The sequence below is a fragment of the Callospermophilus lateralis genome, chromosome 1, assembly GCF_048772815.1.
Source record: "Callospermophilus lateralis isolate mCalLat2 chromosome 1, mCalLat2.hap1, whole genome shotgun sequence".
Classification (NCBI taxonomy): domain Eukaryota; kingdom Metazoa; phylum Chordata; class Mammalia; order Rodentia; family Sciuridae; genus Callospermophilus; species Callospermophilus lateralis.
In genome coordinates, this window is record NC_135305.1 from 215,548,825 (window position 1) to 215,563,987 (window position 15,163).

General features: G+C 44.4%; 1 protein-coding gene across 9 annotated transcripts in view; it reads right to left on the reverse strand.

The window, feature by feature from the left end:
• Positions 1–10,716, reverse strand: part of Smarca4 (SWI/SNF related BAF chromatin remodeling complex subunit ATPase 4) — a 90,776-nt gene extending 80,060 nt beyond the window's left edge. For all 9 annotated transcript variants that reach the window (XM_076848554.1, XM_076848569.1, XM_076848594.1 and 6 more), the window contains exon 1: positions 10,568–10,716. The gene's annotated coding sequence lies outside the window, so the exon portion shown is untranslated. The remainder of the gene's footprint in view (positions 1–10,567) is intronic.
• Between the last annotated feature and the right edge of the window lie 4,447 nt (positions 10,717–15,163).

Sequence of the window (15,163 nt, forward strand, 5' to 3'; positions counted from 1 at the left end):
TGGCTTAGAGTTAATCAAGCTCACTAGACCCCCAGGGTCTGCTTTGCTGCTGCACATTGAACCTCAAGCATAATAAGTGAGGGTAGAACAGTGGCCAGAGAAGGCAGGGAGACACAGAATCCAGCCTACTAAATATCACCCAGGTCCTCCCAGCCACAGGAGCAGAGGATCTACTAATGATAACTTCCCCACAAATAAAAATGGATCTGGCTTGGGGGTTGTGGCTCAGTGAGCACTTGCCTAGCATATGTGAGGCACTGGGTTGGATCCTTAGCACCACACAAAATAAACAAATAAAATAAAGACATTCTGTTCATCTACAACTACAAAAAAATTTTTTTAAATAAATAAATAAATAAGGTGGGCGGTGCTGCACACCTGTAATTCCAACGGTTCAGGATGAGGCAGGAGGATTAGGAGTTCAAAGCCAGTCTCAGCAAAACCAAGGTGCTAAGCAACTCTGGGACCCTGTTTCTAAATAAAATACAACATAGGACTGGGATGTGGCTCAGTGGTCAAGGGCCCCTAAGTTCAATTCTCAGAACCCAAATAAATAAATAAATAAAAGTATTGTGTTCATCTACTTAAAAATATTTTTTAAAAAATAAAATAGGGGGGCTAGGGTTGTGGCTCAGCAGTAGAGCACTTTCCTAGCATGTATGAGGCACTGGGTTTGATTCTCAGCACCACATGAAATAAAATAAAGACATTATGCCCACCTATAACTAAAATAAATAAATAAGAACAGGGGGCTGGGTAGTGGCTCAAGTGGTAGAGTGCTCACCTAGCACGTGTGAGGCACTGGGTTCAATCCTCAGCACCACATAAAAATAACAAAGACATTGTGTTTACCTAAAACAAAAAATAAATATTAAAAAATAAATAAAATAGGGGGGGTTGGGGTTGTGGCTCGGTGGTACAGCACCTGAGTAGCATGTGTGGGGCACTCAGTTCAATTCTCAGCACTGTATATAAATAAATAAAATAAAGGTCTGTTGACAACTAAGAAGTATTTTTTAAAAGAAAAATAAATAAATAAAATAGAGGGGACTGGGATTGTGGCTTAGTGGTAGGGTGCTTGCTTGGCATGTGTGAGGACTTGGGTTTGATCCTCAACACCACATATAAATAAACAAATATAGTAAAAAAAAAAAAATCCATTGGCAACTAAAAAATATTTTAAAAAATAAAATAGGTGGCTGGAGTTGTAGCTCAGTGGTAGTACACTTGCCTTGTAAGTATGAGGCATTGGGTTCAGTCCTAGAACCACATAAAACCAAATAAGGGCACAACTTATGAGTCCATACACAACTAAAAAAATAAATAAGTAGATAAAAATTTTAAAAAATAAAATACGGGGCTGGGGTTGTGGCTCAGCAGTAGAGAGCTCACCTAGCACATGCAAGGCCCTGGGTTTGATCCTCAGCACCACATAAAATAAAGGTGTTATGTCCAACTACAACTAAAAAATAAATATTTTAAAAATAAAATAAAAGGAGCTGGGGATGTGGCTCAAGCGGTAGCGCGCTCGCCTGGCATGCGGGCGGCCCGGGTTCGATCCTCAGCACCACATACCAACAAAGATGTTGTGTCTACCGAGAACTAACAATAAATAAATAAATATTTAAAAAAATAAAATAAATAAAATAAAATAGGGCTGGGTTGTGGCTCAGTGGTAGAGCACTCAACTAGCATGTGTGAAGTACTGGGTTTGATCCTCAGCACCACATAAATATAAATAAATAATGGTATTGTGTCCAATTACAACTAAAAAATATTTTAAAAATAAAAATAAAATAATGATGGATCACCAAATGTGCCAAGCAGATGACTAGCAGAGAACAAAGTTCCTGCCCGGTGAAGTAGACAACCAAAGGACAGAGATAAGCACACAGATTAACTATGACACAGTGTTACACAGGCGGTGAAGTGTTGTGAAAAAAATAATCAGGTTAATGTGGTAACAAAAGGGAGACAATCTTTCAATCATGGTGGCCAGGGGCAGTCTAAGTAATGGGGGGACATCAAAACAGAGATTTACAGTGAAATGGGTGAGGGGCCACGTGGCCTCTATGGGAAGAGGGACCAGCAAGTGCAAAGGCCCTGGGGTAGGACTTTGCTGTGCACATTCTGAGGCACAGCAAGTCAGTCAAAGTGGCTGAAGTGGAGAGGGTGGGAACACACTTCATTTCTCTATATTCTCACATAACACTTCTTATGCCAACTCCAATAAAACCAGAGTTTTTTCTCTCAACAAAGAACACTCCTAAGTTCTGTAGGGGGAGGGGAAGGTTTCCACACCAAGCAATTCTCTAACTTTATGAATAGCAGGCCTTACACTTTATTTTTTTTAATATTAATATTTTTTGAGAGAGAGAGAATTTTTTAATATTTATTTTTCAGATTTCGGTGGACATAATATCATTATTTTATTTTTATGTGGTGCTGAGGATCAAACCCAGCACCCCATGCATGCCAGGCAAGCGCATTACCACTTAAGCCACATCCCCAGCCCCAGGCCTTACACTTTAATTGACTCTACCTAGAGTCAGAGTTAGATGCAAAAGCTAAGGGTTCAATCCCACAAGAGAGTCCACCACTTCAGATGCCAATCACATGTCTGGCTTCCCTCTCCTCTAACCCTGCAACCCTCTCCTCACCTTCAATAATTTGGTGAATTATTAAAGTGCCTTCCTTGTTCCAGATAATGGAAAAATTATCTGGAACAAAGGAAGGCACTTCACTATTACCAGTTTATTATCAAAATTATAACTCTGTGACAACCAGATAGAAGAGGGCCAGGCACAGGGGAGGTGGTACATGATGCCAGGGCCTCTTTGTATGTGCCCTCTCTCTAATTACTTTCTGGTGACCAGCCCCAGCCTGAGTTAGCCAGGGACTACACCCCAAATCACCTCATTGGCATGAACTCAGAAGTAACCAAAAAGAGGTTCTATGTAAATAAGAAAAAACTTCCTATCACTCATATGGGGGCCACAAAGATCCAATGTATTTCAGGTAATATCACAATGGGCAAGAGAGTCTTGGTAGCAGGTGGGGGCAGATCACAGGTCTTAAGGGGCACAGTGAGGAAAGAGGAGTTTATACTAGTTGTATCCAGTAGCAATGGGAAGCCACTAGAATATTCTGGGCAGAGGAGTGACAGGGTCTGATCATCACAACTACTTAGGAGGCTAAGGCAGAAGGATCAAAACTTCAAGGCCAGTGCTGGGGCTGTAGCTCAAGTAGTAGTGCACTCGCCTGGCATGTGTGCAGCCTGGGTTCGATCCTCAGCACCACATACAAATAAACATGTTGTGTCCGCCAAAAACTAAAAAAATAAACAAATAAACATAAAAAAAAAAAAACAACAACTTCAAGGCCAGCCTAAGCAACTTAGCAAGACCCTACCTCAATATAAAAAATAAGGGCCTGGGTTGTGACTCAGTAGTAGAGAGCTTGCCTAGCCTGCATGAGGCACTGGGTTCGATCCCCAGCACCACATAAAAATAAACAAAGTAAAGGTATTGTGTCCATCAACTACATATGTGTACACACACACACACACACACACACATATATTAAATAAAAAATAAAAGGGTGGGGTTGGGGATGTGGCTCAAGCGGTAGCGCGCTCGCCTGGCATGCGTGCGGCCTGACATGCGTGCAGCCTGACATGTGTGCAGCCTGGATTCGATCCTCAGCACCACATACAAACAAAGATGTTGTGTCCGCCAAAAACTAAAAAATAAATATTAAAATTCTCTCTCTCTCTCTCTCTTTCTCTAAAATAAATAAATAAGTAAAAAAAATAAAAGGGTTAGGGGGCTGGGGATGTAGCCCAGTAGTAGTGTACTTGCCTAACATGCATGAGGCCCTCGTTCAATCCCCTTTAAGGAAAACACAACAACAATAACAAAACGCTATTTCTCTGGATAAGCTGAGGGAATGAATGTGAACGAGGAATCAAAAATAAGAGAGGAGGGCTAGGGTTGTGGCTCAGTGCTAGAGCACCTGTCTTGCACGCACTGGGTTCGATCCTCAGCACCACATAAAAATAAATAAAGAGGAGCTGGGGCTCAGTGATAGAGTGCTTGCCTTGCATGTATGAGGCACTGGGTTCGATCCTCAGCGGAAGGAAGGAAGGAAGGAAGGAAGGAAGGAAGGAAGGAACGAACAAACTGTGTCCATCTACAACTAAAAAAATAAAAAGAATAACAAAGGTGAGCAGCAGGGCTTCAGCCAGCCCTGTAGTTCCAGCTTCTAGGGAGGCTGAGGCAGGACCACTTGAGTATACGAGTTTGAAATATAAAGACCAGCATGGGCAACATAGTAGGACCCCATGTCAAAATAAGTCCACAAATTTTTAAAAATGACCGAGCAAGGCTGGTGTTGTGGCTCAGCGGTAGAGCACATGCCTTGCTTGCCTCGCACACATGAGGCGCTGGGTTCAATCCTTAGTACCACAAATAGACAGACAGATAGATAGATAGATAGAGATGTTGTGTCCAACTACAACTAAAAAATAAATTAAAATTAAAATAAATGATCAAGCCCTAGAGTGTAGGCTAGATTCAGGCCCAACTCTATCCTCTTGATCAGGACTGGTGACAGAAGGTGGCCTTTTACTGAAACTATGAAAGGAATAGAGGCCTGAGTAATTCTGGCTGAGAATCAAAAGGGACAAGGAAGAAAGCCCTGCAGGACTGAAAGGGTGAGAAGTACAAATAAAGGTAGCACTCAACGGGCCAGAGTGTCCAGAGGATGTTCTGGGAGGCAGGCAGGGCTGCAGGGTGCTCTGAGGTCTGGGCTGCGACCAGCACAGCACGCAGCCTTCCTGAACTCAGATTCAACTCCCAGCGCACAATGAGATCATCCACCAGCCCACTGTACTGGGACTTTCAGGGCAAGTCAGGGTGGTGCACATCATATGCTCCACCCCCAAGTCTCCCACTGTCATAAGTGAGACAACAACTGTCATTTGGCCACCTGCTTCCTGAGCCAGCAGGGCATGACCAGCTGGCAAAGAAGATCTTAAAACCCCAAAGAACCATCATTAAGAAATGGTCCCATTCTCCTTTATCACACACACAACTAATGAATGCAAAAGGAGCAAAACCCATGCTGTTCCTAAGGACAAATGTTCTCCTATAAAAACTGAAAATATTCCCCTTAAGCACAGTAACTAAGTCTCAAAATGAAGCCCTAGAAACCAGTCTGGGGATCAAAAGGGGCCAGGGCTAGCTTATTTCTCCTAATATCTACCTGTTTTCTTTAAAAAAAAAAAAAAAAAAAAAAAAAAAAACCTTTCCTGCAGGAAAAGGGTGCATCCCCTTCCTCTGCTCTGCCCTGTGAATGCAATCTCCCAACAAACACCTAGGCTTCTCCCTCAAGATCCTTTCCCATACCAGAAGAGGAGTGGAAGAAAAGTGGAGGATGGAGTTCACATGCCTGTCCTATCCAGGTCCTGATGGTTAGTATCGGCAGCATGCTGAGGTAACCCCAGGGATGAGGATATAGCTCAGTTGGTAGAGTGCTTGCCTAGGATACACAAGGCCCTTGGTTCAATCCCCAGCACCATACACACACAAAGAGGTAACCCCAGGAAATTACTGATCCTAATACTCAACTGACAGCAACTGCAGCCCAATTTGGTCTCAGCCTTGATTCTGATTATGTTCTCTTTCATTCACTCCCAATATTCCAGGCCAATGTTATTTTCCTTTTGTAGGTTTTGTACATTCCTTTTATTCTGATTATTTAGAAATTTCAAGTCTCTCAAGTGTACCAACACTACACACAGGTTATAAGAAAAAATATACAAAATGAAAAACTAACATTTAAACTTTTTTTTTTTTTTTTAATTTTGAGACATGGTCTCACTAAATTGCTGAGGCTGGCTGCAAACTTATGCACCTTCAGCCTCCCAAGTCTCCAGGACTACAGGCATGAGCCACAATGCCCAATCATTCAATATCTTTAAAAAGCCATACCACCATGGGCTGGGGTTGTATAGCTCAGTGGCAGAGTACTTGCCTGGCATGTGTGAGGCACTGGGTTCCATTCTCAGCATCACATATAAATAATTAAAATAAAGATCCACTGATGACTAAAAAAAATATTTAAAAAAAGCCATACCACCAAACATATCCCTTTCTTTCCAAAGCCTATAATAAAATTACAAAGCATAATTTAAAAAACTTTAGGACAAACTGGAGTTGATTTATTGGCAACAACCTTGAAAATATACAGATCAGAACCATTACAACAGAGCAAGAATATATTACCTATCTCATTCTACCAGAATGATGTAGAAATCCTAATAAATGATAATTGCCACCAACTGTTTTTATTTTTTATTTTTTTTTATTTATACATGGTCACAATATCTTTATTTTATTCATTCATTTTATGTGGTGCTGAGGATCAAATCCAGTGCCTCACATGTGCAAGGAAAGCATTCTGCTACTAAGCCACAATCCCAGCCCTTAATTTTGCTTTTTGTGGTGCCTGAGATCAAACCCAGAGCTTGGCAAGGCATGCTGGTACTGCCAGTAGTCTCAGCATCTCAGGAGATTGAGGCAAGAGAATCCCCAGTTCAAAGCCAGCCTCAGCAACTTAGCAAGGCCCTAAGCAACTCTTGTTCAGCAAGACCCTGTCTCTAAATAAAATATGTATTTTTTTAAAGGGCTGGGGATGTAGCTCAGTGGTGCAGGCACTGTTATAAGCACTTGACAGTTGTAATTTTGTGGTTCAGTCCCTGCAATAATCCCACAAGTTGGGTACTATTACTGTCCCCCTTTGCAAATAAAGACCTAGATGTAAACATACCAGAACAGATCCCTTGTCTGCCTGTTCCCCACTGAATCTCCAGCAGTGCCTGGCGGAGGCACTCAATGCACATTTGTTCACTACATGACTAAGGAATGAGTGGCTGGGTCACTTCTTGCACTACTCCAGGGGGCGCCAGTCATGATGTGTTCTATCTTTCAATTTGAATGGTTCCTCTGTGCCATGGCAGCCCCAGTGACCAGGCCAAAAACAGTTGGCACATTTGAGGACTTACTATGTGCCAGAGACTGTCATTTGAAGAAACAGGAGTAAAACCCAACTGATTGACTTGAAAGCCCCTAGAGAAAAAAAATGCCCCTGGACTTTGGTCTTCACTGGTAGAATGGTTTCAGCAGACATTCACCAAAATACCTAGTCCCATCCTGGTCTACCAGATTCAACAAAAGGCTAAGACAAGGAGTGAATGTGTCTAAAGTCACCTCCCAATGTTTTCAGGATCCACAAGGAGTGGCAATGAGGAGTGGCAAAAGTATGCAAATAATCTGTAAATAAATATGCATATATGTTGGGTGCTCTTCAAGGACAGAAAAAATTTGGGACAACTACACTATCCTACACCACAGTTTTAATGATATCACCTCCCCTGATCAAAACCTGCAAAATCAGTGTCTCCTAAAGGGCTAGGTGCCTAGGCAGTTGTGGTGGTAGACACATTTGTAATCATAGCTGCTCAGGAAGTAGAGGCAAGAGGATCTCAAATTCGAGGCCAGTCTCAGCAATTTAGCAAGACCCTGTCTCAAGATTAAAAATAAAAAGACATGGAGATGTAGTTCAGTGGAAAAGTACCCTGGGTTCAATCTCTAGTAAAGTGGGGAAAAGGGCTGAGTACATAATGATTCTAGATAGCACACAGAGGAACACCTATTATTTTCCTAATCAAGTATGCAATGATTTTAAAGAAAGTTTTTTTTTTAAATGTTATGTGTGGGTATATATATAGTCTACAGCACATCAAGTCTGGGTGTTCTGGGATATAAGAGAACTCTAAATTATGGAGCAGGGGGATTAGTTTTTTAAATAGTTGATTTAGGGAGAGAGAAGAATAGAAGTTCATTGGATTAGACAAAGGGGAATGAAGGGAAGGGGGATGGGAAAAGGAAAGACAAGGAAAGACAGTAAAACTATCCAACATAACTTTCCCATGTTCATACAGGACTACATGGCAAGTGAAACTTCACATTATGTACAACCACAAGAATAGGATCCTAATTAGAATAACTTATATTCTATGTGTGTACAATATGTCAAAATATACTCTACTGTCAAGTATTTCTAAAATAACTTATAAAAAATGCTCTAGTGGGGGCTAGGGTTGTAGCTCAGTGGTAAAGTGTTCACCTAGTATATGTGAGGCACTGGGTTCTATCCTCAGTACCACTTATAAATAAATAAAATAAAGATATTGTATCCACCTACAACTAAAAAAAATTTTTTTTTAATGTTTTAGTTGGCTCGGGAGGCTGAGGCAGGAGGACTGCGAGTTCAAAGTCAATCTCAGCAATGGCGAGACACTAAAAAACTCAGTGAGACCCTATCTTTAATAAAATACAAAACAGGACTGGGGATGTGTCTTAGCTGTTTAGTGCCCCTGAGTTCAATCCCCAGTACCCCCCCTCCAAAAAAACACCTCTAGAACTAGAATGTAAAAATAAATAAATAATTGATCTATTAGGCTGAGAATGTAGCCCACATGTAGAGCACATGACTTAGGATGCATGAGGGCCTGGCTCTGATCCCCAGAACCAAAAGAAAAAGGTAGGTTTATAACATAATAAATAAAATAAACAATAAAAGTGCTCACTATATGCCAGGTGCTGCCAGACTTCCAGATCACCTCATTCAACTCTAACAACCACCATTTGAGGTGGCATCCTGGGCATACCTGTTTCACAAGTGGACTTACTGGTAAGTGCCTTTCGAGAGGTAGAGCTAGGACTTAAGAGAACTGCACTGAATCAAAGAGGTCTGATTTCTCACCACCATCCCATAGAAACAATCACCCCACACTTCACTTAGGGGGATGGGAAACAAAGGCCTAGAAACTTCCAAAGCATCAACAGGACTGGGAATGTAGTGGCTGCATGGGAGCCTCTCCTAGTATGAGAGAGGTCCTTGGATCAATACCCAGCAACACATACACACACAGCAACTAACATTTATTGCTTATTAATTTTGTGCCAAGCGCTTTACAGATACTCAGGTGATCCTCCCAAGGACCTTCCTTGTTCAAAATATGTTTGCTTAGGAACTACTATGTGCCAGATCTGGGGTACACTGCAGCAAACCAGGAAGACATAGGCCATGTTCTGATGGCACTGGGAATGGCAGCTACATAAGAAAGAACCATAGAGATGGGGAATAAGGAGAGGGGAACAGTAACTGGTCCAAAGGGATCTGGGAAAGTCAAAAGATAAGCCTGGGCATCCTCCCTAATTTTGAATAAAGGTCCCCAATGTCTGCCCTGCACATCCACTGTAGCCCTTTCATAGTGCAGATTGTGATGACTGGCAGACCAGAGAGTTTGTTCCCTTATTTATGGCCTGTCCCCTATAAGACTGAAGAGGCTCCTCAGGGAGCCAACCTCCAAACATGTGACTCTCTTAGGATTTGAGTATTTGTTGAACAATGAGAGATCAGACCAGTCAAAAACAACAATGCGTTCCACTTGCCAGGAACCCTGAAACAGGCTTTCACCAACTCCATTTCTGAGATTATACTCCTTCTGCAAAGAGGCTCTGAGAGATTCAGCCACTTGCCTAAGCTCACATAGCTAAGTGACCAATGGGGCCAGGAGTCAAACTCCAATCCAGTCTGTCAACTGAGACGGAAAACTTGTTTCAAATTCCTGGGAAGTGGCTCTTCCTCTCATTCCCTGTCTACTTTGCCTAAGGAGTCACTGGAAAAAAAAAATTAAAAATAAAGAGTGGTGTCTCCGCACCAGCACATAACATTTGCCTAAAAGGACCAGGTTTAAAATAAAAGCCTTAATCTGGAAAATCAATTGCGAGGGAGGGAAAAGGACGCAAAAGAAAAACAATGCTTTCAACAGCAGACAGTCTCCTCCCTCTGTCCTCCCCCATTTGCCGTGAATCGACCCTCACTTTGGGCCAACATTTTAAAGTAACTGCCTGCAAAGGACTGGGGAGTAATTTATCTTTCCTTGAAAATCTGGAACGATACAATTTTTAATAAAATTTTAGTTGTGGAGACCCACGCGGGCTCCTAATGTTTGTGTCCAGGAGACGGTGTACACATTTGAGGTGTCTGCTACCGTGCCCCGACCGCAGCCTTGCCAAAAATGCAACATTCGGGTCGGACCCGTTACAACGTAGCCAGAAAAGCCCCGACGCCTGGCCATTGTTGGAGCAGTGGCCAAAGAGCTCTCGAATGAGGGACCGGGACCCTGGATCGCCGAGGGGGGGCGAGCTTTGTCCGGAGACCCCGCCGAGAGCGCGCGCGGGGGACGCGCGGCCTCCACGCGGCCCGGGCCCCCCCACCCCACTGGCCCGCGGATACTGTAGCCGCCGCGGCCTCGCTACACTGTGGCCTTCCCCGCGCGCGCGACTGCTGGGCCGGCTTCTTGACCCTCGGGCGCCGCCGTACCCGAGCCCCGCTCCCGGCGCCGGCGGCCCCCTCCTCCCTCGGCGCCCCGGCTCCATTCAAACCGTCCTCCCAAGCCCCGCGCCGCGCTGCACTTTCAGCCCGCGTTCCTTACCAGGAGCTGCCGGCGCCGTCGCCTTCCCGGCACCGCCCCCAACCCTCCGCTTGGGGCCAGGGGCAGATTGGGCGTCTCGCCTCTCTTCACGAAACAAAGAAGCTGCCGCCGCCGAGCGAGGGGAAGCCTCGCGCGCGCGCCCGTCTCGGCCGCCCCCCCACACACCGCCCGCGTCCCCGCTGCGCGCGCACTCGCCACTTCCCCTCCCCCACGGGCGGACGCCTCAGCTTCCGCCGCCCGTCCGGCCTCGTGCGCGCGCCTGCTCGCCCTTCCGCTCGCTGCACGCGTGCGCACCCGCCCCTGGGCTGGGAGAACTGGGCGGAACCCAGAGAAAGCACGCGCACCCGACGTACCTCCCACCTCGATCCGGGACGGGCCTGCGCCTGCGCACGGTGCCCTTCTTCCTCCGCACGTTGCGCGTCCCCACGCAGCCGAGCATGCGTGGAGCGGGCACCACTGCGGCGGCGCCGGGGAGTTGGGGGAGGGGACCCATGCTGTCCTAGCTCCTTCAGGTAGTGATGGCAAAGGGTCTGAAAGCTCGGAAATAGGCACTCTGGGCTGTGCGTGAAGCTGAGAGATGATCAGACTGGACCGAGATCAGACAGTCGATCTGCAGACCATGGGCGGACCTGGGAACAGCTTTGATCCTTGGCCTGGGGCGGCAGGGTCTGTTCTTCGAGGCCAGGTGGGGCCCTGCTGTGACAGCCTTCTCTGCAGAACCTTCTTTGTGTTGTTAATTAGCTTAGCAAATATTTATGGACCTGCTATTGTGTCCTAGCAGACGTCGAGCTCAGGATCTATGAGAAGCAAGATAAAATAAGATGCACAGTGTATGAGATAGACACTAGGAGGGTCATGGGAATTTTAAATAGGGCAGCCAGGGAAGGCTTCAATGTGAAGGAGATATGTGAGTATGGACCTGAAAGTGGAGAGGGACAGAACCTTGTTCAAGCGTGAAGACTCTTGCGAGTCTAGACCTCTAATCTGGTCACCCAACTGGAACAAGCACTCTGCCAAAACAACCTTAAATCCTGTAGCCTTTCAGCCCCTAATACTCCTACCCCTGCTTCCTTTTCCTCATGCCCTAGGTTTCTGGTTTGTTTGGGGGCTTTGTTTTTTTGGGGGGTGAGGTGGGTACAGGGAATTGAACTCGGGGTGCTTTACCACTGGGCTACATCCCCAGCCCTTTTTGAAACTGAGGCTGGCCTTGAACTTGGGATCCTCCTGCCTCAGCCTAGCAAATTGCAGGAATTACAGGCATGCGCCATCACACTGGACTCTTCCTAGGTTTTTTTTGGGTCTCAGTTGACACCATCTCAGCCTTGCCAAGTGGTTGATCACCACCTTCTTTTCTCTGCCTCCATATTGAAAAAATAAAGAAATAAATAAAAACAGTTATGTCTCCCTTACTCAAGTGTAAGTGGCAAAAATGTTATCTATTTCACTCTCTAGGGAATACCCAGCATTTAGCACAGTAACCCTCTCTGCCACATACTAGATAACTTTAAAAACTGTATTGAACCAGGTACTATGGTGCCTGCCTGTAATCCCGGTGACTTGGGAGGCTAAAACAGAACGATAACAAATCCAAGACCAGCTTCAGACCCTGTTTTAAAAAACAAGGCAAGGGTGTAGCTCAGGGATGGACCACTGTTGAAAAAATGAGACTGCCTGCCTGATGTGTGTATTTTTATGCCAAGCATTGTACCTGCATCAGCAAGTTGAGTCTTTCCATTTCCAGTGTAGGTTGTTTGCAGCATAGAGAGGAAAGTCAGATCTTATGCAGGTGTCAGGATGGGTTTAAAACTAGACTTCCATTGTTAGCAGCTGGATGATACCTGGCAAGTTTATTGGATCCAGTCTATGCCTCACTATTTTCATCTGTAAAATGGAAACAATAATAGTACATGTTTGCACCCAAAATTGGTGAAAGCAGGTCATCTGGTAGCTCTCTGAACCTGAGGTAGTATTATTGAGGCATATGAGGTCTGCACCTTGGTTTCCTCACTCACTGTTTAAGTTCCTTCCACATGCCAGTAAGGTGGATGTGGTAGTACACACGTACAATCCCAACAGCTCAGGAGCCTAAGGCAGAAGGATCACAAATTTGAGGCCAGTCTCAGCAACTTAGTGAGACCATGCTGGGGATATAGCTCAGTGGTAAAGTGCCCCTGGGTTCATCCCCAGTACCAAAAACGAAACAAAAAAACATGCCAATAAACTCTGAGCTAGTAACAGACCCACACCAATGCGCCAAGGAAGCAGGGCTACTGCCCATAGAAAGGACAGTCCATGAGACTAGAAGACTGCCTTCCATGCTGATGACCCTGATACACCATAGCATGAAGAAAAACGCTGGGTGGAATGAGATCATAATATGGGGCCTTCCTGGGATTGAGTTGTTGGGTTGACCTCTGCTGTGATTTGCATATGGTTTGAGTGTGTCCCCCGACAGATTCAAGTGTTGGAAGCTTGGTCCCTTGCGAGGTGTGGCCTAATGCAAGGTAATTAGGTCATTGGGGGTACTGCCCTCATAAGGGGATTAACATAGTCAGGCTTGGTGGCACACACAGGTAATCCCAGTGACCTGGGAGGCAGAAGCAGGAGGATTGAAAGCTTGAGGCAAGCATGGGAATTTTGTGAGACTCTGTCTCAATAAAAACAGGGCAGAGGATGTAGCTCAGTGGTACAGTTTCCATGGATTTAACCCCAAGTACTGGGGGGAAAAAAGGAAGAGATTAATGTGGTTCTCTTGAGACTCTGGTGAATTCCCACAAAAGCAGGTTGTTATAGAGCTGGGCATGGTGGCACACACCTATGATACCAGAAATTCTGGAGGCTGAGGAGAAAGTTGGCAAGTTTGAGGCCAGCCTTAGCAACTTTGAGATAAAAAAAAAAAAAAAAGGACTAGAGATGCATTTTGGTGTTAGAGCACCACTGGGTACAATCTTCAGTACTACTACAAAATATAAAAATAAAAAATGTTACTGCTGGAGATAGAACCCAGGACTTTGCACAGCTAGGCAAGGGCTCTGCCACTAAGCTATGTCTCCATCCCTCAATCATATTTGGGGTGGGGGGGTTCTGGGGATTGAACCCAGGGGTGCACTATCACTGAATATATCCCCAGCCCTTTTAATTTTTTTTTTTTTATTCTGAGACAGGATCTGGCTAAATTGCCCTTGAACCTGTGATCCTCCTGCCTTAGTCTCTTGAACCACTGGGATTATAGGGTTCTGCCACCATACTCAGTTCCTCAATCACATCTTTAAAAGTATTTTCACAAAAACATCCAGACTGGTGTTTAGAAATTACTGGGTACCATAACCTAGTCAAATTGGTACATAAAATGAACCATCTTAGGGAAGAATGGATTCCTCTTGATGATTCAACATTGAGAGCTTGAAATAAAAAGCTCATCTAAATCTAGCGCCTAAAAATATAAACTGCATCCTCCTCTGCTAAGATGAATAATTTTTCAGTAATATTTTCAGATCTTCCTTTTTTGGGGGGTAGGTTATAGGTAATTAAACCCAGGAGTGCTTAACCCTGAGCCACATCCCCAGCCCTTTTTACTTCAACATGGTGTCTCACTAAATTGCTTATGGCCTCTCTAAATTGCAGAGACTAGCTTTGAACTTGCAATCCTCCTGTCTCAGCCCCTGGCCACTGGGATGACAGGCATGCACCACAGCACCCAGCTCAGATCTTCCTGGAAACATTAAATCACTTTTTTTTTAATAACCAATCATGCATGTATTTGTGAAATATGAATATTGCCCTCGAATACTGGCATTGTGCACATACACAAAAAAATTTTCCCTAAACTGACTATTAATATGTATGGTTCAAGGGCAATTACTAAGGACTGAAACTGACCCATGTTAAATATATTCATGAATATGTCAGAATCAACCCCACTATTAGGCATAATGATAATGCACTAAGAAAAACATTTTTAAAAAATGTTTGGTGCCCAAAGCAAGAAGTCATCCTTCCAAAGCAGAAACTCAGGGCAATAGATTTCCCTCAACATGTAGTTATAGTTTTAACATAACTCAGTGGAGAACTGGCATGTCACACTGTGTTTATTCTAAAGCACCCTATCCCACCACCCACAGGTGAGTTGAACTAGCTGGTCCAACAGTCATATATTTTGTAGCTGTTTTTTTAATGTTTTTTGGGTTCTGGGGACCAAACCCAGGGCCTTGTACATGCTGACCACACACTCCACCAGTGAGCTTCCCCTTGCTGTAGGTGTTTTATCTTAATTCTACTATGTTTTATCTTAAGTTGAATTTATTAAGCACTTCTAAGTCACTAGTTCTGATATGACACTTTGGGCCTTCATCAAGAGTTAGCAAAGCCGCTGGGGTTGTAGCTTGCCTAATATGTGTGAGGCACTAAGTTCGATCCTCAGCACTACATAAAAACAAATAAATAAAAACAAAGGTACTGTGTCCATCTACAACTAAAGAAAAAAAAAATTTGTTTCCTAAAGTAAGTGAAGTTGAATGTAATGGCGCATACTTATAATCCCAGCAACTTGGGAGGCTGAGGCAGGAGGATCACAAGTTCCTAAAGCCATCCTCAGCA